Below are 26,745 nucleotides of genomic sequence, written 5' to 3' on the forward strand. Positions count from 1 at the left end.
TCTCTGTCACCTCCTGTCTGAAGCTTCCCTAATAGCCTAGTGAAAATTAATCCCCCCCCTTCTTTGATGCTCCTTGGTAATTTTTAATACCCTAATTCTTAGTGATGAAGGTCTTGCTGTCGCTGGCCTGATCACACGTCTTGGTAGGCAGAGCCAACATCATGTTCATCTTGGTGACTTTTGCCCACAGCACATGGAGCGCAGTTGTTCCTCAATGCAAGTTTGTGGGAAGGATGGAGGGCGGAAAGGAAGGAAGCAAACATGTTGTGACCTTAAATAAGTACCTCCCTGGGCCACCATTAGCTCCTTTGCTTCTTGCTCCCCTGCTTTGTTTTACTTGTTTATTTTCTTATTGTTTGAAATGATACAACTAGCTTACAAGCTTTGCTTGTTGTGAGGATTCGAGAAGTGACTTGCACTATATCAGACACATAGCAGGCGTCCCCAAAGATTACATATCGTTATGTTCATCTTTAATCACGTTATCACTTCTACCTGTATGAATTCCAGCTCCGATTCTAATGTGCACTAAATATAGGAGGAAGGAAGGACCCTTGCATAGAATCCAGGTTAGCATGCTCTCTGTTTCCTTTGCTTCACTACGAAATCCACCACCTCCTTCCTACCTGGTCTCCTTCCCAGGAATCAGGGAAAGGGTTAAGGGAAAGGAGAAAAGGCTGAGCCCCCAGCATGTGCAGGGTGGGCAGAAGCCACATGGGAGGCTTGGTGGAGCAAAGCCCAATAGCTAATACTAACGAGATTCCTGGAAGAAATCCCTGGGACTGTAAACATTGGGGGCCATGCCGAGGTCCTTCTGAAAGAACAGAGTTAATGAGAAACAGCACCTCCAGAGGTTTTCCCACCTCCAGCTCAGCATTCCAGCCCCTGATCAGGTGACTTTGTTGCTGATGGGTGACAGCTTAATTTACAAGAGTGCCGAGCAACAGCAAATTTGAAAATAAACCACATATACACATTGTAAGAAAAGGGAAATGTGATTCTGAGCTCCACTGCATAGTTCCCCTGAAGCGTCACCAACCCCGTAATTAGATGCTACCTAGACTGTCTGAAACGTTAATATTAAATATTATGAGAAGTTTACTGGCGATTGTACCATACCTCCTATTTATATTTCTGGTCTATCTTGTCTCTCTTATTTTCATAGAGAATATATATGTACATATGTGTGTGTGTACTTGAAAATTTTCCATTGGGAATGAATTCTGATGTCTTAATAGATTAACCTTGCTGGTACCTAATATAATTAATTGAAAAAAAATGAAATTCCTACCACTGTGCAGATTTTAATGGGTAGGCGTTCTTGGTTTCCCTCTAGAAATCTCCCTGCCTGAGGCTGCAGTTTTCCTGAAGGCGCTCTCCCCACAGAGTCGGGTGGGAAGCTTGCCCGCACAACAGCTGTGAGCACAGGCCAGTGCTTCTGAGCAGAATCTCTCTCCAAGGATGGGACTGGCGTCTACCTGACCCCCTTGCAGAGTCTGAAATGACTTAGTCTTTTAATAGCACAGCCTTGCAAACATCCTGGGGCAACCAAGAGGCATGTTGCTATTCTAGGCAGGCAGACAGGCATCACCTCCATGCCAAGGAGACACAAGGAACCAATAGCTTAGCACCTCCAGTGCCCCGTGCGTTTAGATTCTTCGAGAGAGGCATTCAGCAGACTCTTCGATACTGATTTTTCTGGGAAGTTGTGAGTCCAGTCATCACATTGCCTTCTTGGCACAAATTTCCTAAGAAAACTCTTCCAAGGTTTCCAAAAATATAAAACCAGGTCTGGTTCTTGTGGGCACTTGAAGGGTGGAGGGTGGAGGGAGACGATCAGAGCTGGGGCTCTTTGCCTTCATCTATCACCCTCCCGCCTTGCAGAGGGGGGACGTGGTCCTCTCATCAGGAGTGTCCTGCTGTTTTCTAACAGATTCTGGAAGGCCGTGCCCCTCTCTGTACGTCTAAAAAGTGCCAGGAAAGAAGTGGTGACCAGGAGTTCACGTCATGTAACATTGAAGGCGCACAGTGGCCTCTATTTCAGTACCTACAGATGCTCGTCTGTTTGGGATGCAGGGGCCTCTGCTGCATCCCTAACTCTGCCTCCCGACCCTCCTCTTCTGCCCTGCAGAGCGGCTCGTGTTCAAATTCGGGGTGTCTTAAGCCATCTCTACTGAGGGTCTTCTGTAGGGGCCCAGTCTCTGGAAACATGTTTTATTGTGTGCCCTTGAAAGTTCCTGCCTTTGGTGAGGAAATTCCTTGCCCATCACCTTTTAGCAACAAATATTTGAATATAGAATTCCTCATATAAACCTGGTAGGGTCACAGAGTGCCAGTGGGTCCTCTACTTGAAGGACAAAGACCCCCCTAATTCCCAGTGGCGTCTCAATCAGCAGCGGTAGGTGTGCTGCAGGAATCTGGCCCGCTCCTGCCCAGCGCTGCCGTGGTGGCCGGGGTGCCAGGGATGGAGAATGGAAGGGAGTCCTTCCAGGGCCCCTGGTCCTTCTGAATCTCGGAGGTCCGTTGCTAATGAGAGTCGTAGAGATTAAATTAAAGAAGACCTGTCAACTACCGTTCTTTCTTTGCTCTTTGAAAAATGTTTTTCCTCCTTTTTATGAGCTTGAAAAAGTTCTAATTAAGGAAATCTCTCCTTGGTAAACACTGTATTCTTTCAGTCTAATGAAGCTAAGGTTAGGGTGATTCTTTTTCTTTCTCTCTTCCTTTACCGTCACAATGAGCTATGTTAAAAAATGCATTTTCCAAAATACTTTTTGTTTAATTCCTTCCTTCCTTCTTTGCCTTTCTTCTTTCCTACTTCCATTGACTGAAAATTTCTTTCTTTCCCCGAAACCCAAGATTGCTCCTTTGGTTGATATAGAATTATGGGTTATTGTACAAAACATGGAAGGCGTCGCTGTTTTGTAAACCTCTTCTTTATAAAAACTTTTTATTGAACTGTAACAGAGACACAGAAAAGGGCACACATTATGAGTGTAAAACTTAAAGAAATTTTTTTTAAAAGAATAAACATACTCACATCAACTCAGAGGGACTTGGGGTTACGTGGGTATGCTCGCTACTTTGTTACGTTTTTGAGCACCTGTTATATGCAGGAAAAATTGTGCTGTATGAGGATGCTCTTTAAGCCAAATTGGGAGACTTGGTTGGTTCCTCTGTTGGCTCTGACAAGGGAAGCTGGGGGTGGTAGGGTTGGTAGCCTCATCCACCCATCCCTCATCCTTCTTACAGGGGACCCTCACCCCATTCATGAATCCAGTCATAATGAACCCATGATTTTATTTTCAAAATCATCTCTTCAGACATTTTCTTTAAAACAAGAAAAGACAGAACATGCTCAAGTCTCTCCCGTCTTTGCAGAAGTCTCCTCCTCCCAGGCCCATGGTTGGTAGGCCGGTTTGCGCTGCTGCTTCTTGGCTTGGTCCTGAGCTAGCCTCTCCCCGTGGTCCATGTCCTCTTCATCGCCCTTACGACGCTTCGTGCTCAGACGGTTGGACTACCTCCTGGCATTGTTACATGGAAAAATTAATAAGCACAGTCCTAAAGTGCTTTGACATTCTAAAGTGCTATAGAGCTGCTTAATGATGAGCGAATCACCATGGAGCTGTCTGGTTGCCGTCACATCTTCAGAGGGAGTCTGCATTGAATTGACAGCTCTGGGAGGTGAAGTTTAAAATATATGAAAATAAAAAGATCAGAAGTGGGTGGTGACATTGTCGGCTCGTCCTCCTCTGCCTTTGTCTGGGTTACCTCAACCCTGTTGTAAAATGTCTCTTCCAGAGCGTGGAGGACACCGTAAAGGTCTGTCCGTTCCAGGGTCTGGTGGGGACCAGCCGGCAGCTGCGCCTGCTGTGGTCTGGCTGCCTAGACTCCAGGTGGCTCCACAAAAGGAACTAGAAGGTATCATTGATTTTATGCCCAAGCAACACTATAGCATTAGGTAATGAGACCCTGCCGTTTCCCAAGATACATTCACAGCCAAGCAGGTGACAGAGCACCTGAATGATGTCTCCTGGATTCCAGAGACCTTCACCTTCCCTCTCCTGGCCACACCCCGGGGTTTAAAATTGCTTGAAGCTTCTGCAACCTTCAGCTCCTTCTCTCTGATACTGTCATTCCCTCCTTCTAGGGCCCTTGATCTTCTATCAAACCTAAAACTCCCATCCTATCCAATCTGTGGGTTTCCTCTTAGCTTCACTTAATTCTCCATCTGTCTCAGAACATCTCGGCTGACCTACCACTTGTCCCTTTACACAGATGGCATGAAAAGCCTCGTCTCTGAGTTCCCCATCGTCGAGCTTCCTTACAGCCAGGACCGAGCACCGCTGCAGGGAGATTATTCACCCACGGAGACTGGTTTTAGGTTAAACGTGCCCTTGGTATTTCTTGGTATTTCTCTGCGTTGACTGTTTGGACTTTTCCACTCCCTTCAAGCTTCCTACGTATCCTTTTTCATTCTCAACGTGGCCTGCCCCACGGTTACAGATGAAATAATCAGGTATGAATTCTCTCCAATTTTGTACTTACCTCCTACTTACAAATGTGTCTGTAACCTCATCCACCCATCCCGCATTCTGCTTACAGGGGACCCTCAACCCATTCATGAATCCAATCATAATGAACCCATGATTTTATTTTCAAAATCATCTCTTCAGACATTTTCTTGAAAAAAAGAAAAAAAGAATATGCTCAGGTCTCTCCCATCTTTGCAAAAGTCTCCTCCTCCAACTGTCCATTCCTGTTCCTTCATAACCGACTGAAGAGAGAGGAGTCTCCCCCCACATCTCAGGGGCTCCTCAAGACACAGCCCTTTCACTGCCTTATGCCCCGTTCACACATTCCTCTCACCAAAATCAGAATGGGCTCTCGGTGCCCAGCCTATCACCTGCGTGACTTTACATCTCTCCGGCATGGAGATTATCAACCATTCCTTCTGTTTTCTCTTCAGAGCTCCACAGTTTTCTTCATAACTTTGTTAGCAAAAAGTTGTACATTTATGTAATTATTTGATAAATTTTCCTCTCCTCACTTGTACTGTATACTCAGTGGAAGGAGAAATCATGTCTTTGTGCTAAACATTTTAACCCTGGCGCCGAGCACACGTACTAGGTGTACAATTTATATTGACTAAATGAGTGCTTCCATGGGAAATGTAGCACCAGTCTTTCTCCTAGTGTTTCTCTTACTTTTCTAGGCTCTCCTTCCTGGTGTTTCCAGAGTGTCATTCAGCCTCTCTTTTCTCACTCTTGATGGCAAGCTTGTAGAATCTGTTCTGTGACTGTGGTTTCAAGTGCCTGCTCTGTCCTCAACTCTAAACTTACATAACCATCTTTCTACTAGATGTTTCCATTTGAATGTCCGTAGGTACCTTAAATACATGTCTGCAGAAGCTGATGTCATCATCTCCGTCTAGTTTCGTTCTAGTCTTATGTTTTGGTCCAAATCGTTGCCGTTGGCACAGTGTGCAGTGTCCCACCCAAGACCCCTGGTAGTCACTTCAAATTACTACCTGTTGCCGTCCTCCACATCAACCACTGCTATGCCGACTACTGTACCCCAGCGATGCTACCTGCTTCCTGGATTTTTAACTTGTCCTCTCCTGACCATCCCCAGTGGTACCAACATTATAACTTCTTGCTTGGAAAATACTTTCCTAACTGGTCTTTCTCCTGTTTTCAAACTTACCACTGTCAGTCTATTTTCTATCATGCCGTTAAGTGGTTTTTTTTTTTTTTATGTAACAAAATTATAATATTATAATTACTTGCTTTGAAACCTTGAAAAAAAAATGGGAAGACTTCTGAGTAGTTTGTGTAAGAAGTATCCAACACTTCATCACTCTCAAGGCCAGCATGAATCTCCCTGCCCGACTCTGCACTGTGTCCTCTCCCTGCCCTGGGCCGCTCACAGGCCCTCGTGCGTCCTTGCCTTGCACGGAAGGTTTCATTAACCTGAAGTGTGCCCCCTACCATCCCCACCCAGCTTTCCTACTGGAGCATTTCTCTTGCTTCATAGTTTGGTTCCTGCATCATCAACTCAGGGGACACTTTTCTGAACCACTGCATGTTAAGTGCCCTCCTCGGAGCTTGCAGAGACGCCTGCTACCCTCTGCTTTAGTGACAGTCATGTTGTCTAAGCGTGTTTGCCCTTCTGTCCTTCACTAGACTGTCAGCAGTGTGAAGGCAGTGACTGCATATCCCCGCATGGTACACATGGTATCCATCATATAATAAGGGTTTCATGAATCTACCTTAAATGAATGTTGAACCCTTCACATTAGTGTTCCTGTTGTGAAAGAATTGGGCTGTTTTCCCACTAAGCTTCTGAATCCTGGAACTACTGCTGTGGTTTGGAGGAAAAGAATAAATGCATATTCTGCCGCCGCTGAGTTGCGGGGAGGGAGTGCTGTCAAATTCTGCACATGGGCCTCGGGGAGGCCTCCACTCAGGCCTGGGACCCTTGTTCTTTCCTGGGACCTACATGCTGCACTGGGTCCTCGTGTGGGTTTTTCTGCACTGCTGGCAGGAGTGTCATTCCCAGACGGTTTCCTTTACCATCCAGAGGCTTCGACCTGTCTTCTCCAGCTGCCAGGGGGCATGTGCTTAGGGATGGAGACCCATTTCAACACTGACCTGAGACAGCCTGCTGTGCCTGAGACTACCTGGGAGGGAACAGTCAAAGCTTCCGAATTATCCAGAAGTGTGTGCATTCCTAGCTTGAGTCTCTGCCTGGGGTGCAGCCAGTTGAGAATTGGCTGAGATTCAAAGCCAAGTACTCCAAAGAGCGGCAGGAGGGGTGCGTCCTGAAGCTGTGACACCGCTTTTCAGTGTCACCTTTTACACAACGGCAGATCCACTTAGGATCAACCACGTAAAATCATGAGGAGAGGCATGTGGGCAAGTCCCACGTCCTCATGAATCACTGCAGATCAGAGTCCCCAGCTGACAGGCTTCATGATCTCTTCCCTCAGACCTTCACAGAGCACAGTTATCCCAGGACAGACCTGTTCTAGGTGCCATGCGTTCAGGAGCACACTTTGCTGCCTTAGTAGGTTAACTCATTGGTCCTGACGACGGTGGTGGTTAACGGAACTGGTAGCTGACATTGCCGTGCGCCTGGCACATAACTCAGAGCAGCGCACAAATGGTGTCACTCAGTCCTGCCTCGACCCTTTCAGGCATGTCTTGCATCGCCGTTTCTGCTTTTTCAGATGAAACAATTGAGACATGAAGGATTCAGTACCTGGGCTCAGGGCACTCCACAGCTCAGCTGGAGCTCGAAGCCCGGCAGTCTCCTCCTGAAGCCCATCCTCTCTGTCCGTCGGGTTGTGATGGGCTAGCAGACACCGTGCACCCTGCCCTCATCCCCTGACTTCCCACCGCCAGCCCTGGCTGTCTCCGCGTGGAGGCGGCCCGCCCTCTTACGCCTGGAGCCCGCTCTGTGCCCAGGAGGCAGGTCAGAAGGGCCGTGGTTGATGCGCCCTCGCTGTCTCCAGAGCAGCCTTCCTCCAAGGGTTACGGGAGTCGGTGTGCACACCTGTCCTTGCCCTGTCCCGCCTCCAGAGGGTTAACCTCCAGAGGTGTATGTCTACACGGGATCCTGAGTCCCCAGTGAGACGTAGCCCCACTGGCCAGGAGCAGTCACACAGAGGCCGATGGGGGGCTCTGAAGCCTGTGGGAGGGTCCGGCTTTCCTGCGGACCTGGAGGCCTGGCTGTGTCTTTCCCCACCTCTCAGCATCCCCTGCTTTCCTCCTTCCTCAGCAGGTGTCTGGTCCTTGCCGAGGCCTTCTCACATCCGCAGTAAGACGCTGCCCCCCTCCCGCCCCCGCCACGCTCCACTGCCCATGGGAGGATAAACGATTCTCACCTCTTGTCCCCTGGACCGAGTCATTTGCCAGCTGGTTATTGCAGCAAAAGTAACTGCAGGTGAAAGTGGCAAATCAGCCCCCTCGGTTAAGTGCAGACGGCCTGGCAGCCCAGCCCACACATTTCCAAGGGAGGCTCGCTCCACTCCGCAGGAGAGACCCCCTCAACTCATGCCAGGTCGCGTAGTTATTGAGCCCCTCGGGTTTGGTTGCTATTCTAGACACTCTGACCTGCAACTACCGTTAGAAATCAGCTACTCTCAAGAATGTCTTATTTGCCCTGAGCTCAGGACTCCTGCAAGTTCATTGCACCCTGGAGTTTCACAGGAATCTCCCTGCTCCAAGCAGTTGCCTTCAGCAAACGCAAGGTGCCCTCCCCATTCCCAGAGCAAGGGGAGGCCAGGGACAAAGACAAAGGAAAGAAAAAGCAAAGACAGTGGTATGAAATTTTTGATCATACTGCCAGACTTTGTTTGACATTTTTTTCTTTTACTCTTTTTTCTTCATCTCTTTATTGGAGTATAATTGCTTTACAATGGTGTGTTAGTTTCCGCTTTATAACAAAGTGCATCAGCTATACATATACATATATCCCCATATCTCCTCCCTCTTGCATCTCCCTCCGCCCCTCCCTATCCCACCCCTCTAGGTGGTCACAAAGCACCGAGCTGATCTCCCTGTGCTATGCGGCTGCTTCCCACTAGCTATCTACCTTACGTTTGGTAGTGTATACATGTCCATGCCTCTCTCTCGCTTTGTCACAGCTCACCCTTCCCCCTCCCCATATCCTCAAGTCCGTTCTCTATGTCTGCGACTTTATTCCTGTCCTGCCCCTAAGTTCTTCAGAACCATTTTTTTTCCGATTCCATATATATGTGTTAGCATACAGTATTTGTTTTTCTCTTTCTGACTTACTTCACTCTGTATGACAGACTCTAGGTCCATCCACCTCAATACAAATAACTCAATTTCATTCCTTTTTATGGCTGAGTAATATTCCATTGTATATATGTGCCACATCTTCTTTATCCATTCATCTGTTGTTGGACACTTAGGTTGCTTTCATGTCCTGGCTGTTGTAAATAGAGCTGCAATGAACATTGTGGTGCATGATCTTTTTAAATTATGGTTTTCTCAGGGTATGTGCCCAGTAGTGGGATTGCTGGGTCGTATGGTAGTTCTGTTTTTAGTTTTTTGAGGAACCTCCATACTGTTCTCCACAGTGGCTGTCAATTTACATTCCACCAACAGTACAAGAGTGTTCCCTTTTCTCCACACCCTCTCCAGCATTTACTGTTTGTAGATTTTTTGATGACGGCCATTCTGATCTCTGTGAGGTGATACCTCATTGTAGTTTTGATTTTCATTTCTCTTATGATTAGTGATGTTAAACCTCCTTTCGCATGTTTGTTGGCAATCTATATATCTTCTTTGGAGAAACGTCTAGTTAGGTCTTCTGCGCATTTTTGGATTGGGTTGTTTGTTTTTTTCATATTGAGCTGCATGAGCTGCTTGTATATTTTAGAGATTAATCCTTTGTCAGTTGCTTCATTTGCAAATATTTTCTCCCATTCTGAGGGTTGTCTTTTTATCCTATTTATGGTTTCCTTTGCTGTGCAAAAGCTTTTAAGTTTCATTAGGTACCATTTGTTTATTTTTGTTTTGATTTCCATTTCTCTAGGAGGTGGGTCAAAGAGCATCTTACTGTGATTTATGCCATAGAGTGTTCTGCCTATGTTCTCCTTGAAGAGTTTTATAGTGTCTGGCCTTACATTTAGGTCTCTAATCCATTTTGAGTTTATTTTTGTGTATGGTGTTAGGGAGTGTTCTAATTTCATTCTTTTACATGTAGCTGTCCAGTTTTCCCAGCACCACTTATTGAAGAGGCTATCTTTTCTCCAATGTATATTCTTGCCTCCTTTATCAAAAATAAGGTGACCATATGTTTGTGGGTTTATCTCTGGGCTTTCTGCCCTGTTCCATTGATCTATATTTCTGTGTTTGTGCAAGTACCATATTATCTTGATTACTGTAGATGTGTAGTATAGTCGGAAGTCCAGGAGCCTGATTCCTCCAGCTCCATTTTTTTTTCTCAAGATTGGTTTGGCTATTTGAGGTCTTTTGTGTTTCCATATAAATTGTGAAATTTTTTGTTCTAGTTCTGTGAAAAATGCCATTGGTACTTTGATAGGGATTGCATTGAATCTGTAGATTGCTTTGGGTAGTAGAGTCATTTTCACAGTGTTGAGTCTTCCAATCCAAGCACATGGTATATCTCTCGATCTGTTTGTATCATCTTTAATTTCTTTCATCAGTGTCGTATAGTTTTCTTTATATGGGTCTTTTATCTCCTTAGATAGGTTTATTCCTTGGTATTTTATTCTTTTTGTTGCAGTGGTAAACGGGAGTGTTTCCTTAATTTCTCTTTCAGATTTTTCATCATTAATGTATAGGAATGCCAGAGATTTCTGTGCATTAATTTTGTATCCTGCTACTTTACCAAATTCATTGATTAGTCCTAGTTTTCTGGTAGCATCTTTAGGATTCTCTGTGTAAAGTACCATGTCATCTGCAAACAGTGACATCTTTACTTCTTCATTCCCGATTTGGATTCCTTTTATTTCTTTTTCTTCTCTTTTAGCTGTGGCTAAAACTTCCAAAACTATGTTGAATAACTGTGGTGAGAGTGGGCAACCTTGTCTTGTTCCTGATCTTAGAGGAAATGGTTTTAGTTTTTCACAATTGAGAACGATATTGGCTGTGGGTTTGTCATATACAGCCTTTATTATGTTGAGGTAAGTTCCCTCTATGCCTGCTTTCTGGAGAGTTTTTTTTTATCATAAATGGATGTTGAACTTTTTTGAAAGCTTTTTCTGCATCTATTGAGATGATTATATAGTTTTTCTCCTTCAGTTTGTTAATATGGTGTATCACATTGATTGATTTGCGTATATTGAAGAATCCTTGCATCCCTGGGATAAACCCCCCTTGATCATGGTGTATGATCCTTTTAATGTGCTGTTGGATTCAGCTTGCTAGTATTTTCTTGAGGATTTTTGCTTTTGTGTTCATCAGTGATATTAACCTGTAGTTTTCTTTCTTTGTGATATCTTTGTCTGGTTTTGGTATCAGGGTGATGGTGGCCGCATAGAATGAGTTTCAGAGTGTTCCTCCCTCTGCTCTATTTTGGAAGAGTTTGAGAAGAATAGGTGTTAGCTCTTCTGTAAGTGTTTGATAGAATTCGCCTGTGAAGCCATCTGGTCCTGGGCTTTTGTTTGTTGGAAGATGTTTAATCACTGTCTCAATTCCAGTGCTTGTGATTGGTCTGTTTATATTTTCTGTTTCTTCCTGGTTCAGTCTCAGAAAGTTGTGCTTTTCTAAGAATTTGTCCATATCTTCCAGGTTGTCCAATTTATTGGCATATAGTTGCTTGTAGTAATCTCTCATGAACCTTTGTATTTCTGCAGTGTCACTCGTTACGTCTCCTTTTTCATTTCTAATTCTGTTGATTTGAGTCTTCTCCCTTTTTTGTCTTGATGAGTCTGGGTAATGGTTTATCAATTTTGTTTATCTTCTCAAAGAACCAGCTTTTAGTTTATTGATCTTTGATATTGTTTCCTTCATTTCTTTTTCATTTATTTCTGATCTGATCTTTATGATATCCTTCCTGCTGCTAACTTTGGGGTTTTTTGTTCTTCTTTCTCTACTTGCTTTAGGCATAAAGTTAGGTTGTTTATTTGAGATGTTTCTTGTTTCTTGAGGTAGGATTGTATTGCTATAAACTTCCCTCTTAGAACTGCTTTCGCTGCATCCCATAGATTTTGATACCTCGTGTTTTCATGCTAATTTGTTTCTAGGTATTTTTTTATTTCCTCTTTGATTTCCTCAGTGATCTGTTGGTTATTTAGTAGTGTATTGTTTAGCTTCCACATGTTTGTATTTTTTACAGACTTCTTCCTGTAATTGATATCTAGTCTCATAGCGTTGTGGTCAGAAAAGATACCTGATACAATTTCAATTTTCTTAAATTTACCAAGGCTTGATTTATGACCCACAGTATGATCTGTCCTGGAGAATGTTCCATGAGTACTTGCGAAAAAGTGTATTCTGTTGTTTTTGGATGGAATGTCCTATAAATTTCAGTTAAGTCCATCTTGTTTAATGTATCATTTAAAGCTTGTGTTTCCTATTATTTTTTTCATTTTGGATGATCTGTCCACTGGTGAAAGTGGTGTGTTAAAGTCCCCTACTATGATTGTGTTACTGTCGATTTCCCCTTTTATAGCTGTTAGCATTTGCCTTATATATTGAGGTGCTCCTATGTTGGATGCATAAATATTTACAATTGTTATATCTTCTTCTTGTACTGATCATTGTGTAGTGTCCTTCTTTGTCTCTTGTAATAATCTTTATTTTCAAGTCTATTTTGTCTGATATGAGAATTGCTACTCCAGCTTTCTTTTGATTTCCATTTGCATGGAATATCTTTTTCCATCCCCTCACTTTCAGTCTGTATGTGTCTCTAGGTCTGAAGTTGGTCTCTTGTAGAAAGCATATTTATGGGTCTCATTTTTGTATCCATTCAGCCAGTCTGTGTCTTTTGGTTGGAGCATTTAATCCATTTACATTTAAGGTAATTATCGATATGTATGTTCCTATTCCCATTTTCTTAATTGTTTTGGGTTTGTTATTGTAGGTCTTTTCCTTCTCTTGTGTTTCTTGCCTAGAGAAGTTCCTTTAACATTTGTTGTAAAGCTGGTTTTGTGGTCCTGAATTCTCTTAGCTTTTGCTTGCCTCTAAAGGTTTTAATTTCTCCATCGAACCTGAATGAGATCCTTGCTGGGTAGAGTAATCATGGTTGTAGGTTTTTCCCTTTCATCACTTTAAATATGTCCTGCCACTCCCTTCTGGCTTGCAGAGTTTCTGCTGAAAGATCAGCTGTTAACCTTATGGGGGTTCCCTTGTATGTTATTTTTGCTTTTTCCTTTCTACTTTTAATATTTTTTCTTTGTATTTAATTTTTGATAGTTTGATTAATATGTGTCTTGGCATGTTTCTCCTTGGATTTATCCTGTATGGGACTCTCTGTGCTTCCTGGACTTGATTGACTATTTCCTTTCCCATATTAGGGAAGTTTTCAACTATAATCTCTTCAAATATTTTCTCAGTCCCTTTCTTTTCCTCTTCTTCTTCTGGGACCCCTATAATTCGAATGTTGGTGCATTTAATGTTGTCCCAGAGGTCTCTGAGACTGTCCTCAATTTGTTTCATTCTTTTTTCTTTATTCTGCTCTGTGATAGCTATTTCCACTATTTTATCTTCCAGCTCACTTATCCGTTTTTCTGCCTCAGTTATTCTGCTATTAATTGCTTCTAGAGAATTTTTAATTTCATTTATTGTGTTGTTCATCATTGTTTGTTTGGTCTTTAGTTCTTCTAGGTCCTTGTTAAACGTTTCATTTGTTTGCTCCATTCTAAGATTTTGGATCATCTTTCCTATCATTCCTCTGAATTCTTTTTCAGGTAGACTGCCTATTTCCTCTTCATTTTTTAGGTCTGGTGGGTTTTTGCCTTGCTTCTTCACCTGCTGTGTGTTTCTCTTCTCATTTTGTTTAACATACTGTGTTTGGGGTCTCCTTTTCGCAGGCTGCAGGTTCGTAGTTCCTGTTGTTTTTGGTGTCTGCTCCCAGTGGGTAAGGTTGGTTCAGTGGGTTGTATAGGCTTCCTGGTGGAGGGGACTGGTGCCTGTGTTCTGGTGGATGAGGCTGGATCTTGTCTTTCTGTTGGGCAGGACCACATTGGTGGTGTGTTTTGGTGTGTCTGTGACCTTATTTTGATTTTAGGCAGCCTCTCTGCTAATGGGTGAGGTTGTGTTCCTGTCTTTCTAGTTGTTTGGCATAGGGTGTCCAGCACTGTAGCTTGCTCGTTGTTGAGTGGAGCTGGGTCTTGGTGTTGAGATGGAGATCTCTGGGAGAGCTTTCACTGTTTGATATTACGTGGAGCCAGGAGTTCTCTGGTGGGCCAGTGTCCTGAACTTGGCTCTCCCACCTCAGAGGCACAGGCCTGACACCTGGCCAGAGCACCAAGCCCCTGTCAGCTACACAGTTCAGAAAAATGGGAGACAAAAAAGAAAGAAGATACACAAAATAAAATAAAGTTATTAAAATAAAAAATAAAAAAATTATTAAAAATAAAAAATGTGAAAAGTAATTTAAAAAAAAGAAAAGAAAGAAAGAAAGAAGAGGGCAACCAAACCAAAACATCAATCCACCAATGATAACAAGTGCTACAAACTATACTAAAAAAAAAAAACCAGCAGAACCCTAGGACAAATGGTAAAAGCCAAGCTATATAGACAAAATCACACAAGGAAGCATACACATACATACTCACAAAAAGGGAAAAAGGAAAACAAAAATATATATATATATTAAAAATAAAAAGGAAGAGAGCAACCCAATCAATAAACAACTCTACGAATGATAATTAACTCTAAATACTAAACTCAGATAAACATAAATCCAGAAACAAATTAGATGCAGAAAGCAAACCTCAAGTCTACAGTTGCTCCCGTAGTCCACCCCCTTAATTTGGGGATGATCCGTTGTCTGTTCAGGTATTCCAGAGATGTAGGTACATCAAGTTGATTGTGGAGATTTAATCCTCTGCCCCTGAGGCTGCTGGGAGAGATTTCCCTTTCTCTTCTTTGTTCGCACAGCTCCTGGGGTTGAGCTTTGGATTTGGCCCCGCCTCTGCGTGTAGGTCGCCAGAGAGCCCCTATTCTTCGCTCAGACAGGACGGGGTTAAAGGAGCCGCTGATTTGCGGTTTCTGGCTCACTCAGGCCGGGGGAGGGAGGGGCCCGGAGTGCGGGGCGGGCCTGCGGCGTCAGAGGCGGCGTGACGTTGCAGCAGAGGCCAGCGTGACGTTGCACGAGCCTGAGGCGCGCCGTGCGTTCTCCTGGGGAAGTTGTCTCTGGGTCCCGGGACCCTGACAGTGGCGGGCTGCACAGGCTCCCCGGAAGGGGGGTGTGGATAGTGACCTGTGCTCGCACACAGGCTTCTTGGGGGCGGCAGCAGCAGACTTAGCATCTCATGCCCGTCTCTGGGGTTCCCGCTGATAGCTGCGGCTCGCGCCAGTCTCTGGAGCTCGTTTAGGCAGTGCTCTGAATCCCTTCTCCTCGCGTACCCTGAAACAGTGGTGTCTTGCCTCTTCAGTAGGTCCAGACTTTTCCCTGGACTCCCTCCTGGCCAGCCATGGCGCACTAGCCCTTTTCAGGCTGTGTTCACGCTGCCAACCCCAGTCCTCTCCCTGCGCTCCGACCGAAGCCCGAGCCTCAACTCCAGGCCCCGCCCGCCCCGGCGTGTGGGCAGACGAGCCTCGGGCTGGTGAGTGCCGGTCAGCCCTGATCCTCTGTGTGGGAATCTCCCCGCTTTGCCCTCCGCACCCCTGTTGCTGTGCTCTCCTCCGCGGCTCCGAAGCTGCCCCCCTTCGCCACCCACAGTCTCCGTCCGCGAAGGGGCTTCCTAGAGTGTGGAAACATTTCCTCCTTCACAGCTCCCTCCCACTGGTGCAGGTCCCGTCCCTATTCTTTTGTCTGTGTTTTTTCTTTTTTCTTTTGCCCTACCCAGGTACGTGGGGGGGGGGTTCTTGCCTTGTGGGATGTCTGAGGTCTTCTGCCAGCATTCAGTAGGTGTTCTGTAGGAGTTGTTCCACATGTAGATGTATTTCTGATGTAATTGTGGGGAGAAAGGTGATCTCCACGTCTTACTCCTCTGCCATCTTGAAGGTCCCCCCCTTTTTTTTTTTTTACTTTTTAAAGAAATGTATTCTTATTTCTTTTGAGTCTGGAACTTGGGAGAAGTTCAAATGTTTGTTGTCACTTCAAGATTGGGCAAGAAAATACAATAACAAATAAATAAATAATGAAAAAATAGAACATTGTATAAAAAGTATGCACTGTATTCTCTCTCCAAACTTAGTAGGTCAGGCTTCAACTACACTTAGCCGGTATTTATTGTACATACAGTGCGGTTATGTACAAAGTGCAGTGAGAATTCTGTTATAGGATGGCTGTGTCCCCTCCAGAATCAAATGTTGAAGCCCTAACCCCCAGCTCCTCAGAGTGTGACTGTGTTTGGAGGTGGGGTCTTCAAAGAGGTAAATAACGGATATGTAGGTTGGGCTTCCATCTAACATGGCTAATGTCCTTATAAGAAGAGGGAGAAACACCAGGGACACACCCAGAGGAAAGGCCACATGCGGATGCAGAGAGAAGGTGGCCATCTGCACCCCAAAGAAGGAGGCGTCAGAGGAAAACATCCCCGTTGACCCGTTGATTTTGGACGTCCGTCCTCTAGAACGGTGAGGAGATAAATCCCTGCTCTTGAGTCACTCAGTCTGTGGTACTTTGTTGGGCAGCCCTGCAGGATCACATAAATGTCTAGTGTGAACCAGGGCCCCTGGGTTAGAACCACAGCTGCGTCCTTTCACCCACTCTCCAGTCTTAGGAGCATCACTTAGTCTCTCAGGATCTGATTCCTAAACCCTGGTGAAATGACATATTTACCAAACGCCCACAAAGATACCCAGCACACAGGGTTTACACATGGGTGCTTAATATATATTTGGTGATTTATTTTCAGAGCGTGGGAGGGGGAGACAGGATCCATTTTTTATAACTTAGCCACCACATAAGTCATAAACATTTATTAGGACTAACTAAAAAGGTATGACTGTGTGTGCGAAAGTGGTGATAGATAGATCTCTGCCAATCGCCAGGAAGGATGCTGGTGGATGGTGTTCTCTGGGGCACCAGGGAGAGGCCTTCTGGAGCTGAGCCTTAAGCTGGACCCTGTAGGGCGGGTGGGTTGAGAGACTACGTGAGGAGGGAACAGACTCAGAGCTGCAGGCATGGCAACACATTAGCGGGTGGCCACGAGGGGTCCTGGTCAGAGGATGGCTGTGTCCCAGGGCGTGAAGATGCTCCAGAGGGCCAGTGGGAAGGGTCAGTGCTCTTCTCTTTGGATTTTGGGGAAAGTGTGGCCCAGAGGAGAATTTTTCATTGGGAAGGAAGTTGCGCTACATTATCCATGACCTCTTTCAAATCTCAGATTCCTGAACAGGGCTAAAAACTGAGGGCTAGTTTGGTATGTGAAAATCTCAGAGTATATCTGTTGCGTAATTGGGATCAAGTGAAGATATTTTTATTATGGTATGATATATGATAATGAAACATGCTCTGAAACAGTTAATCTGACATTATGCTAGTAGCATCTGTCAAGGAAACTAGTTAGGAACACAGTAGGAAAGAAAAGCCTTGGTTCTTGTCTCTGGCTCCACCATTTACTAGCTGTGTGATCGTGGGAACGAGATCTCATTCATTTATTCTCATGCATCCATTCTTTGAGGATAACGTACTATGTGCTTCCTGTCTCCCAGGTGTGGTGTTGAGCAACGTGGGAGTGATGGCCAATAGTTACTGATCTCAAACACATGACGGTCCAGTGTTAATGAGGGATAAAGTATTGAGTGATACAGGAGTTGGAGGAGGCACAAAACCAGTCTTCAGGGTTCAGGGAAGGCATCCTTGGGATGCCTTGTGGATATCAAGGCTTCCCAGAAAAATGATGTCAAATGTGCACCTGTACATGAACTTTATTTCCCCACCTATTGGGAAAAAAGGAGGGGGTGTATTTCACCTGCTGCTTCATCAGTTTCCTAAGAGAGCAAATAAGATGAATGTCTGGGAAACATCTAGATGCTCTAAGTGCTACATAAAAACAGGTTCTTCTGCTTTAAGGAAAGAGGTTGATAGATTGGATGCCAAAGAAAGGTAAAGACATAGGTACAAGGCTTTAGTTTTCAACCTGGAGAAATTAAAGATTTGGGGTACCTTCAAATTCTGTGAAATTAAGTGTAATGGTTTGGGATGTGATGCTTGCTGGGTGAGGAGAAGGGGATGGGGGTAAGGGCGATGTGAGTTTTGAGATGCTCTGTGAATATAAGATGGGGGCAATTGAAAGTAGAGACCCGCAAGGTAGGGCTTAGCTGGAGCAAGAGGAATTGTCTGTGTAAAGGGGAGTCTTAGAGCCAGGTCAATGTTGCAATAAAGAAATGCAAGGGAACTCTCCCCATCCCATTTCTAAAAAGAATGCTGGGGTGCTGAACCTTTGTGTGTCCAGTCCCGTCCTGGCGGGCTGGCTGCTGGCTGTTTGGTCTGTAACGATGCTCTTCGGAGCTGCAGAGTTGAGGCCAGGTAGGGAAGGGAGGCACCATAACGCTGATGCCTGGTCTAGGGAACCGATGGGGGAGGCTTTGCGACCTAACAGCTGAAGAGTGGTGGGTGAGGATAAGAAAGTAGGTGACTGAGCCTGGGGAGAGCCCACCCCTAGGGAGCAGGATTAAAAACAGTCGAGGGATGAGGAATAAAACATTATGGAGAGATACCCATAGCATGAGACAGGTGCGCACGAGTAAGCCTGGTTTTCTGGCCCCTCTGCGTCAGAGGGTGAGGGGGCCCTACCCCTTCAGGCCAGACTCATCTCTAGGAAGGAAGGGCACAAGGCAGAGGCTGTAGAGGCAAAGGCAGGGCTTCTACGGAGGCCTGGGTGGGGTGCACGGTCCAGTGCTTTTGTTGCAGCCATTTCCAGTTATTTAATGTTTGAATCTAATCATTTCCTTGATTTAGCAAATCAAAGATCTTTTTTCCCTCCAGGGCAAACTACCTTCATTTTATTTTCCTCTCCATAATTAAGTAATTTCTTAATTAGTAATGTTCAACTTACCCGATCTGAAATGGCACACTCTCTTCCTTCTATAAAAGCCTACACGCACACAGCCGGCCCCCGCCAGTGGTGAGGTGCCCGTCACTCCGGGCTCCCCTGTGTCCCGAGCTCTCTCTCTGCATGGCCCCCTTTCTCCCTTGGTGCGAGGGATTAGGCATCTCCAGAAGCCCTTCCTGAGTGGGGGACTCCAGCTGTGTCATCTCATACTGTCTGACTTCCTGGTGGCTTTAATTAGCATAAAGGAACTTCTCCTCAGAGGTGGTGTCACACTGGGGCACCACCCGGTGGGCAACCCTCTTTTACACTTGGGGGGGGGCTCTGCTGGAGGGGACCCTGAGCATCCTTGGCTGTGACACTGCCCCGGGCACCGAGGCACCGTGCACCTGAGGCCAGGCTGCAGGGACAGCCCCTCTCTTCTGCAGCTCTACGGCTCTGCTTGGCTAAGCACAGGGTCACATGCCACTGTCCTCATGTCAGCCTGCAGAGATGGCAGGGGGCCCAGCGAGGGCTGCTCTGGATTGCACTGAACCCCGCATCCAAGCGCTGTGGTTGGTCCCAGCCCAGACTGTGGCGTCCACTGTCAATGCTGGCGATTCAGGACAGACCCCTCCTCCACCAAACTGCTCTGTTCACCAGCACGTACTGAGAGCCTGGAGTGTGCTCGGCTCTGTGGAAATCCCGCGGGGAGGGCAGAGAGTGCAGGGGCAGGGCTCTATGGAAATCCCACAGGGAGGGCAGAGTGCAGGGGCAGGTGTGGAATAGGGCAGTGTGCAGGGTCTCTCCTGCAGGACGCCCCCTCTCTGTGCCTCTTTGAGCCCAGCCCCTGAGACCTGGCCTGGGGCCCGGGACAGGAGCGCTCCGTCCCCGTGGCTGCCACTCTTCCCTGACCACAGGCCACAGGCCACTCTCTCTCCACCCAGCTTCCCTGTGCCTGATGGCAGGAAAGATAATGACCCAGTGCCCCGACGAGGCACAATCAATGTTAACGTAATAGAACAATACTGTCTGCCTGTGATGGGGACCTTGAAATCTCCAGATGAAAGGCCCACAGCGGTGCACGGCCATTATTAGCATTTATGTACTGTATTTCATCTTCAAAGCACTTTGCAAATATTAACTAATGAACACAGAGTACTGTCTTTTTCCCCTTCTAGGACTGGGAGGGGGAGACGCAGATGAGAGTCTCCACTTAAATAGAAACATTGCTCCTTGATGTGGAGCAAAGAAAACCCCATCTCTCGGCAGCATCTGTAGTCCCTCAGGGACCAGCCAGTCACAGGCAGCCTGCGAGCCTGCATGTTCCAGCCAGGCCAGTGCAGCCCAGTAGAAGCATAATGTGAGCCAGATACATGATCCCGAATTTTCTAGAGCCACGTTTTTAAAGGGGAAATAGCTGAAATTAGTTTTAATAGTTTATTTAACTCAGTATATCCAAGATACTATGATTTCAACAAGTGACATAAATTTACTGAGATACTTTACATTCTTTTGTACAAAGTCTTTGAAGTTAGAGTATGTCTCACACTGAGAGCACATCTCAATGTGCACTGGCCACATTTCATGGGCTCTGTGGCCACATGTGGATAGTGGCCACAACAGAGAACAGCACTGATCAAGATGGTCTTTGCATGGCTATGAATGGATAAAGAAGATGTGGTACCTATACGCAATGGAATATTACTCAGCCATAAAAAAGAATGAAATCATGCCATTTGCAGCCACATGGATGAACCTAAAGACTGTCATACTAAGTGAAGTCAGTCAGACAGAGAAAGACAAATATCACATGATGTCACTTACATGTGGCCTCTTTAAAAAATGATACAAATGAACTTAGTTACAAAACAGATAGGCTCCTAGACAGAAAATAAACTTATTGTTACCAGAGGGAATAGAGAGGGTGGGGTGGGAGAGAGAAAAATTAGGAGTTTAGGCTTAACATATACACACTACTATATATAAAATAGATAAACAAGAGGGACCTCCTGATGGTACAGATGAACTGGTTTGCAAGGCAGAAATAGAGACACAGATGTAGAGAACAATGTATGGACACCAAGGGGGAAAGCAGCGGGGGGTGGTGGTGGTGGTGTGATGAATTGGGAGATTGGGATTGACATGTATACACTAATATGTATAAAATAGATAACTAATAAGAACCTGCTGTATAAAAAAAATAAAATACAAAAATAAAGAAGGACCTGCTGTATAGCACAGGGAGCTATACTGAATATCTTGTAAAAACCTATAATGGAAAAGAGTCTGAAAAAGAATATATGTATGTGTGCATAACTGAGTCACTTTGCTGTACACCTGAAACTAACAGAACATTGTAAATTAACTCTACTCCAATAAAGGAATTGCTAAAAAGACGGTCTTTGAGAAGGAAAGCCCAGGACACGGTAGCTCACAGGGCAGAGTGGGGCAGTCGTCAAGTATGAGCCCTAGTCTGACCGAACCAAGCTCACATCCTGATCAGAAACGCACTCTCTGCGACACTGGACCTGTTGTTTAACCCATTCGGGCTTCTGTTTCCTCATGTGTCATGCAGGAGTGTTAGTAGGCCCACTGTAGGTTTTATAAGGACTCAATCAAGCTGTTCTGTGAAGCACAGAGCACAGGACCTAGCATAGCGCGATGAAGGGTGGCTCTCCTCACCAGAAAGCATGAGCTCCTGTCTCCGGGCCCGGCCTCCATCCCATTCCGTCCTCCGGCATCAGATACCGCCTGGTCCTCATGCGTCTGGTTGGGTTTGGCAGTGGGGTTGATTAGATGCGTTCTCTCAACCTCACCCGTGTATGACCCCTGTTCTCCCTGGATGGAGGCTCACGGCTCTGTGTGCCCAGGGCCAGGGGCCCTTGTAGGGTCACGTGGTTGTAGGAGGGAAAGGACAGAGGGGTCTAGAATCGGAAGGTTGCTTCTGCAAGTGCCTTGGTCCTTCAGTTACTTTCCTGTCTATGTGACAGGAACTATGAACCCCATCCCACCCCAGTAACACTTGCCTACCTGGAGCCTAGCCTCCCTCCAAGGATGCCATCCTCCAAACGAGTTACAGTGCCTTCATCCCGGGCCTTTGCTCACCCCAGTCCCTCTGTCGAGAACCCTCTCGTTCCCCCTCAACCCTCAACCCACAGGCCCCGTGTCAGCTTTAACCCCGGCACTTGTACGGGTTCATTTGTCTTAGTCGTTCACGGCACGGCAGCTGGAGTGTACCAGCTCCTCAGTTAATGCTCCCGCGTCTTTGTAAGTCACGGAGGAGGGAGTTGGTGACACGGATACAGCGGCCGGGGGCCTCTGGGCACCCCCCCCCCCCCAACAGACCCAGGACACGCAGATCCTGGGTGGTGTCGACTCTCCATCCTGAAGCGCAGCGACTCCAAAGGTTATTGACACCAACAGTTCCTTCACTTTATGCCATTTTAATTAAGCAACAATGGAAGCATAAACCATCTTATCTTTAAATGCATCACTTCTGGAGACATCTTTTCAGCGAGCAGCTTTCTTCCGGACCTGCTGTATGGCATTCCTCAAAGCTTCTCACCTCGAGGAGTGGGCTCCTTCCTTGTAACCCCAGATAGTCTAGTGCAGCAGGCATCCCAGTGCGGGTCTGTGTGACAACCCCACTCCCCAGACATCGGCCCCTCCAGCCTGAGCTGGTGCCGCGCCCCTGCCTGGCTCCCGACTCCCCCCGGGCTTGGCATCGTTCTCTGAAGGATGCACCGAAAAGGACCGTGGCCGGACGATCCGGTCGTGGGTGAGGGAGGGGGTCCTTCTGGTCCCCAGTGGGTGTCATTATTCCTGCAGAAGCACAAGCATGAGACCGTGAGGGGCAGCTGAGCCTGGGCTGGCGCCCTCACAGAGCTGTCTGTCTCGGTGCTTCTGAGCGCCGCATGCCGGCTGTTCTCGTGCTGGTGCTGACGCGGGGCCCCTGTTCCGCATCGGGTTTGAGTGAACACGTTGGATTCCTTCCCCTCCTTGCTCCTCCTCTTCCCTTCTTGCATCTTTTTTCCCTGTCTTGGTTCTCATTTCCCTCCCCCTGTGTGAATGTCGGGTGCTAGGGCGACATAAATAAGTCACCTGCCTCAGTTTTTGTGAGGTCAGCGGCCCAAGTTGGTCTCTTACTGAGGGTTCCTTGCCTCCAGGAATTTCCTTTGGGAGCCTTTTCAGAGGAAAACACAAAAGCACGACATGCAGCTGCCCCACTGTGCAGAACTCTGTGCAGGAAAGATAGTGTGGTGGGGAGGGGAGAAGGATTCTTCGGGAGCCCTGAGGTGGCCAGCTAAAGCTGCGAGCCCCTGAAGCATGAAATTTGATGACTCTTATCTTGGTGCACAGCTCCTGATAGCTGCTGCCGGTCATTCAATTACCCAGCAACCTCTACAGATGTCAGCAGCGGCCCCTAGCACGGCGTCAGGGTGGAAGGCAGCCTTCCTTGAGCAGGACCTCCGAAACGGCAGCGGACATCCATCCTGGGAACTGGCCCTGCTGGATCACTGGGTGCTCTGATTGCTCCCATCAGATGATTGATGTCTCCCTCTACTGTCAGGTTTTGTGGGCCCCCTCCTCAGGTCAGAGAGTTAAGAATGGCTTGGAGAGATTCCAAGGTGATTAAGGAGTTTGGAGAATAAAACCAGCAAAGAAAGGCTAAAGAAGTAGCATCATTTAGCTTGGAGGAGATAAGGCTGAGGGCGACTTAATGACTGTCTCCAAATGTGCAGAAGACTTAGGAGGAGGGAGACAGTCAGCTGCTCTGTGCACCCCGAGTGCAGCAGACAGCGGCCGGGCTGGGTGATCCAGACACCAGTTCCGTCCCTTCCCTTAAGTGATCTGTGTGACCTTGGGTACGTCCCTTAGCTTTCAGGGCTTCACACCAGGTGGGCTGCTTCACACCAGGTGGGCTGCTTCACTTCCTGCATTTTTTATGATTCCGTGAGTCATTAGGTTAAAATGCTGGGTAGATTGGAAAAGGGCAAGTTTTCACGAGCTGGTGTAATTTTGCCTGGAGACAGGAGAAGCTGCTGAGTTCTCCTCCAAAGGGGCTTTTAGGGCAAGTTCCAAAGATTTTGGTTAGTCATAAAAAGTTGGAAATTGGGATATTTTTGAGGAAACTGAGGAACTGGAGTCTTCAAAGAATTGGATTTTAGGAGTGATATCCACTTTCATTAAGAAGGACAGGCAGCCAACAATTCTGAGCTCTTTCTTATGACAATATTCCCGTTGACTTCTCGCCATCAGGGAGCACCTATCAGGGAACGTGGCCCATCACCAGGTCAATGCTGATGGCAGTTGAGCTCTGCAATCATTTAAATTATCCAACATGTGGCCGGGACTGGACAGCAGGGTGTCCAGGCTCTGATGCTTGTCTAAAGTGGGCAGGCCAGTGGGCTGGGTAGGTGACACCCCAGGCGTTCTGGCTCTTATCTGCCGGGGAGGAAAGACTTCCATTGTCTCTTAAGTGTGGTGACTAGGGCCTGTGAATTAAGCTGACAAGAGACAGGTTAACAAGAGAAAAGCATACGCATTTTACTTGATGTTAATACTTTCATGTGACACTGGGGGGCTTCATAGAAGTGAAAACTCCGAAAAAATGGTTAGACTCAGGGGCTTATATATCATTTTAACAAAGAATGATAAATTGTGGAGACATGATAAAACGAAGTAATAGGGGACTTGGGCTAGGGACAGTAAGTTGTGGGACAGGGACAAGGAAGCTAACATTTGGGGGAAACTAATGGAAGATCAAGGTGGTTTTAGTGGGTCTGTTTGTACAGGTCATTTCGGTGCCAACTCCCAGACTCTGGTGATAAGAATATTCTTCCCCTCCTAGTACATGGACATTTTCTCAGGGAAATGTCATGTCCTGCTTTTAGGTAGGAACAGGGAGGGCAGAGATCCCTGCCTGCACCTGCTGTTTCTCAAGTGCCTTCAGCTCAAAATAGCTGATATACCAAAGTGGCATATTTGGGGGTGGCATGTCCTGAACCCCTTCACATTCTTCCTACAAAGGATGGTGCAGCAGCTGGGGGACACAGCTGCACCTCCCCCCTCTCCACCCTGTCTCCCCAGTCCAGAAGGAAGTTCAGCATCTCTTCTGGTCCACAGTTTCTCTAAATATATTTCCACAAAGGTTGCTGTTGGTCTTTTGTAAAAGAATCTCAGCTGCTATGTAGTCCAAGGTGGCATTGCCCATGGTCACCTGCAAGACCAGGCCAGGGGTGGGCACAAAGAATGGCCCACGTACCCAGGTGCCCTGACAGTGGAAGCAGGTGTTAGTTAGAGGAGTCAACAGCCTCCCTGATGAGTCCCAACTACAAAGGCAATATATCCTAATTAACTGCAAATGCCTTGCTCATCAAGCTGTCAGCGCTGGGCTCTAATGTCTGTACTTCTAATGATGCATTTGATTAGAAGGTAATTTTATTCACCGGGTGGCAGTTGGACCTGTTTGGTGAGGGTTTCTTTCCCTTCCTCTTTCCCTACATTTTCTCTCCCATCGGAAACATTTCTAAAATTATGGTGTCCCAAACTGTCTAATGAGTAAGGAAATAAATCTACAAAGCAATGTCACCATGTCTCCTCGACACCAGCCTGCATGTGTATTTGTGCGTGTGTTGTGTATGTGATGGAACCAAGTGAAGAGTTTTTCTAATTTCTCATCTTTCTCATTGGGGTCCACAGCTGGAATCTCTTCTTCCACAGCCTAATATTCTCTTCATTCCAAGTCCTAATTATTGACGTGACTTCACACACGTCACATTTTGCAAATGGGTTCCATGTTCTTTTATTTCATTTACGTCTCACAGTCAGCCCATGAGACAATCATGCCTCTGCTGAAGGACCTGAAACTAAGAGATTAGGCACCGGTCCTGGGGACCCCGTCCCTCATCAGTAAACCAGGAATTCAAAACCAAATCTCAGAGTAAGTCCTGGGCTTTGTCTACCAGGCTGTATGCACCTTTTCAAAGAGGAGTTTTGTCTTTTCTCCTTGGAAACCAAGCATGGGGCTGCCTGGCACTGGTGACTTGCTTTTGCTGGAGGACATCCAGGGAACAGCCAAGTTCCTGGACCTCCTGGGTCACATGTTCTGCTGTGGCAGCAGAAGGTGATGAAGGTGACTAAGAGTCCAGACTCCCGGGTGAATCCAGGCACCCAGTGAGCTGTGCTTTGTCTCCATCTCCCGCTCCTACACCCTGTTCTTCGTGACGGTGCTGCCTGGTCTCCTCTCACCCGGTCTGGAGCCTCGTGCCTTGTGTGTCCCGCTGATCTGATTCCATTGCCCTCTTCTTACTTTTACTAACAGTAGCACTAGCTAATCTCCAATGAGAGCTTACTGCTTGCATGGTCTTTACATGTACCATTTCATTTAACCTACACGTAGTGGAGGCACAGTACTACCTGAGGGAAGCCGTCCTGTCAGCCAGTTACAAGCGTCCCCCAAGGTCACAGGGTGGTCAGTAGAGGGGCTGCAAATCCCACTTCAGGGCCTGAGGTCTCCGTCGCCACCTGGGTTAATCAGCTTATTGCTGGTAGGTATGTGCCATGGTCTGCACTGAGCTAGGTGCTATGAGAGACGCCGAAAGAGAAATACACAAGTTTTAACTTGAGATCCCGGAAGGAGAGCGCTTTTCTAAATTACAGTGTAATGTTTGCATGTCAAGACATCACACATTTTCACTGGGGAATCTCAAAACCCGGCCCGAGTGAGGAGTGATCTCAGCTCTCAGACCTTCTCTTTTTTTTTTTTTTTAATATTTTTTAATTAAAAAAAAAATTTTGGCTGCGTTGGGTCTTTGTTACTGTGCGCGGGCTTTCTCTAGTTGCGGCGAGCGGGGGCTACTCTTCGTTGCGGTGCACGGGCTTCTCATTGCCATGGCTTCTCTTGTTGCGGAGCACAGGCTCTACATGCGTGGGCTTCGGTAGTTGTGGTGCATGGGCTCAGTAGTTGCGGCTTGCGGGCTCTAGAGTGCAGTCTCAGTAGTTGTGGCTTGCGGGCTCTAGGGCGCAGGCTCAGTAGTTGTGGTGCATGGGCTTCGTTGCTCCGCGGCATGTGGGATCTTCCCGGACCAGGGATCAAACCC

The 26,745-nt window shown here is 46.6% G+C and overlaps 1 protein-coding gene across 1 annotated transcript in view; it reads left to right on the top strand.

The window, feature by feature from the left end:
- The window catches only part of OPCML (opioid binding protein/cell adhesion molecule like), a 1,077,928-nt gene that overhangs the window by 254,604 nt on the left and 796,579 nt on the right, over positions 1 to 26,745 (top strand). The gene's annotated exons all lie outside the window — the stretch shown is intronic.

Source organism: Tursiops truncatus, chromosome 8, assembly GCF_011762595.2.
Source record: "Tursiops truncatus isolate mTurTru1 chromosome 8, mTurTru1.mat.Y, whole genome shotgun sequence".
Lineage (NCBI taxonomy): Eukaryota > Metazoa > Chordata > Mammalia > Artiodactyla > Delphinidae > Tursiops > Tursiops truncatus.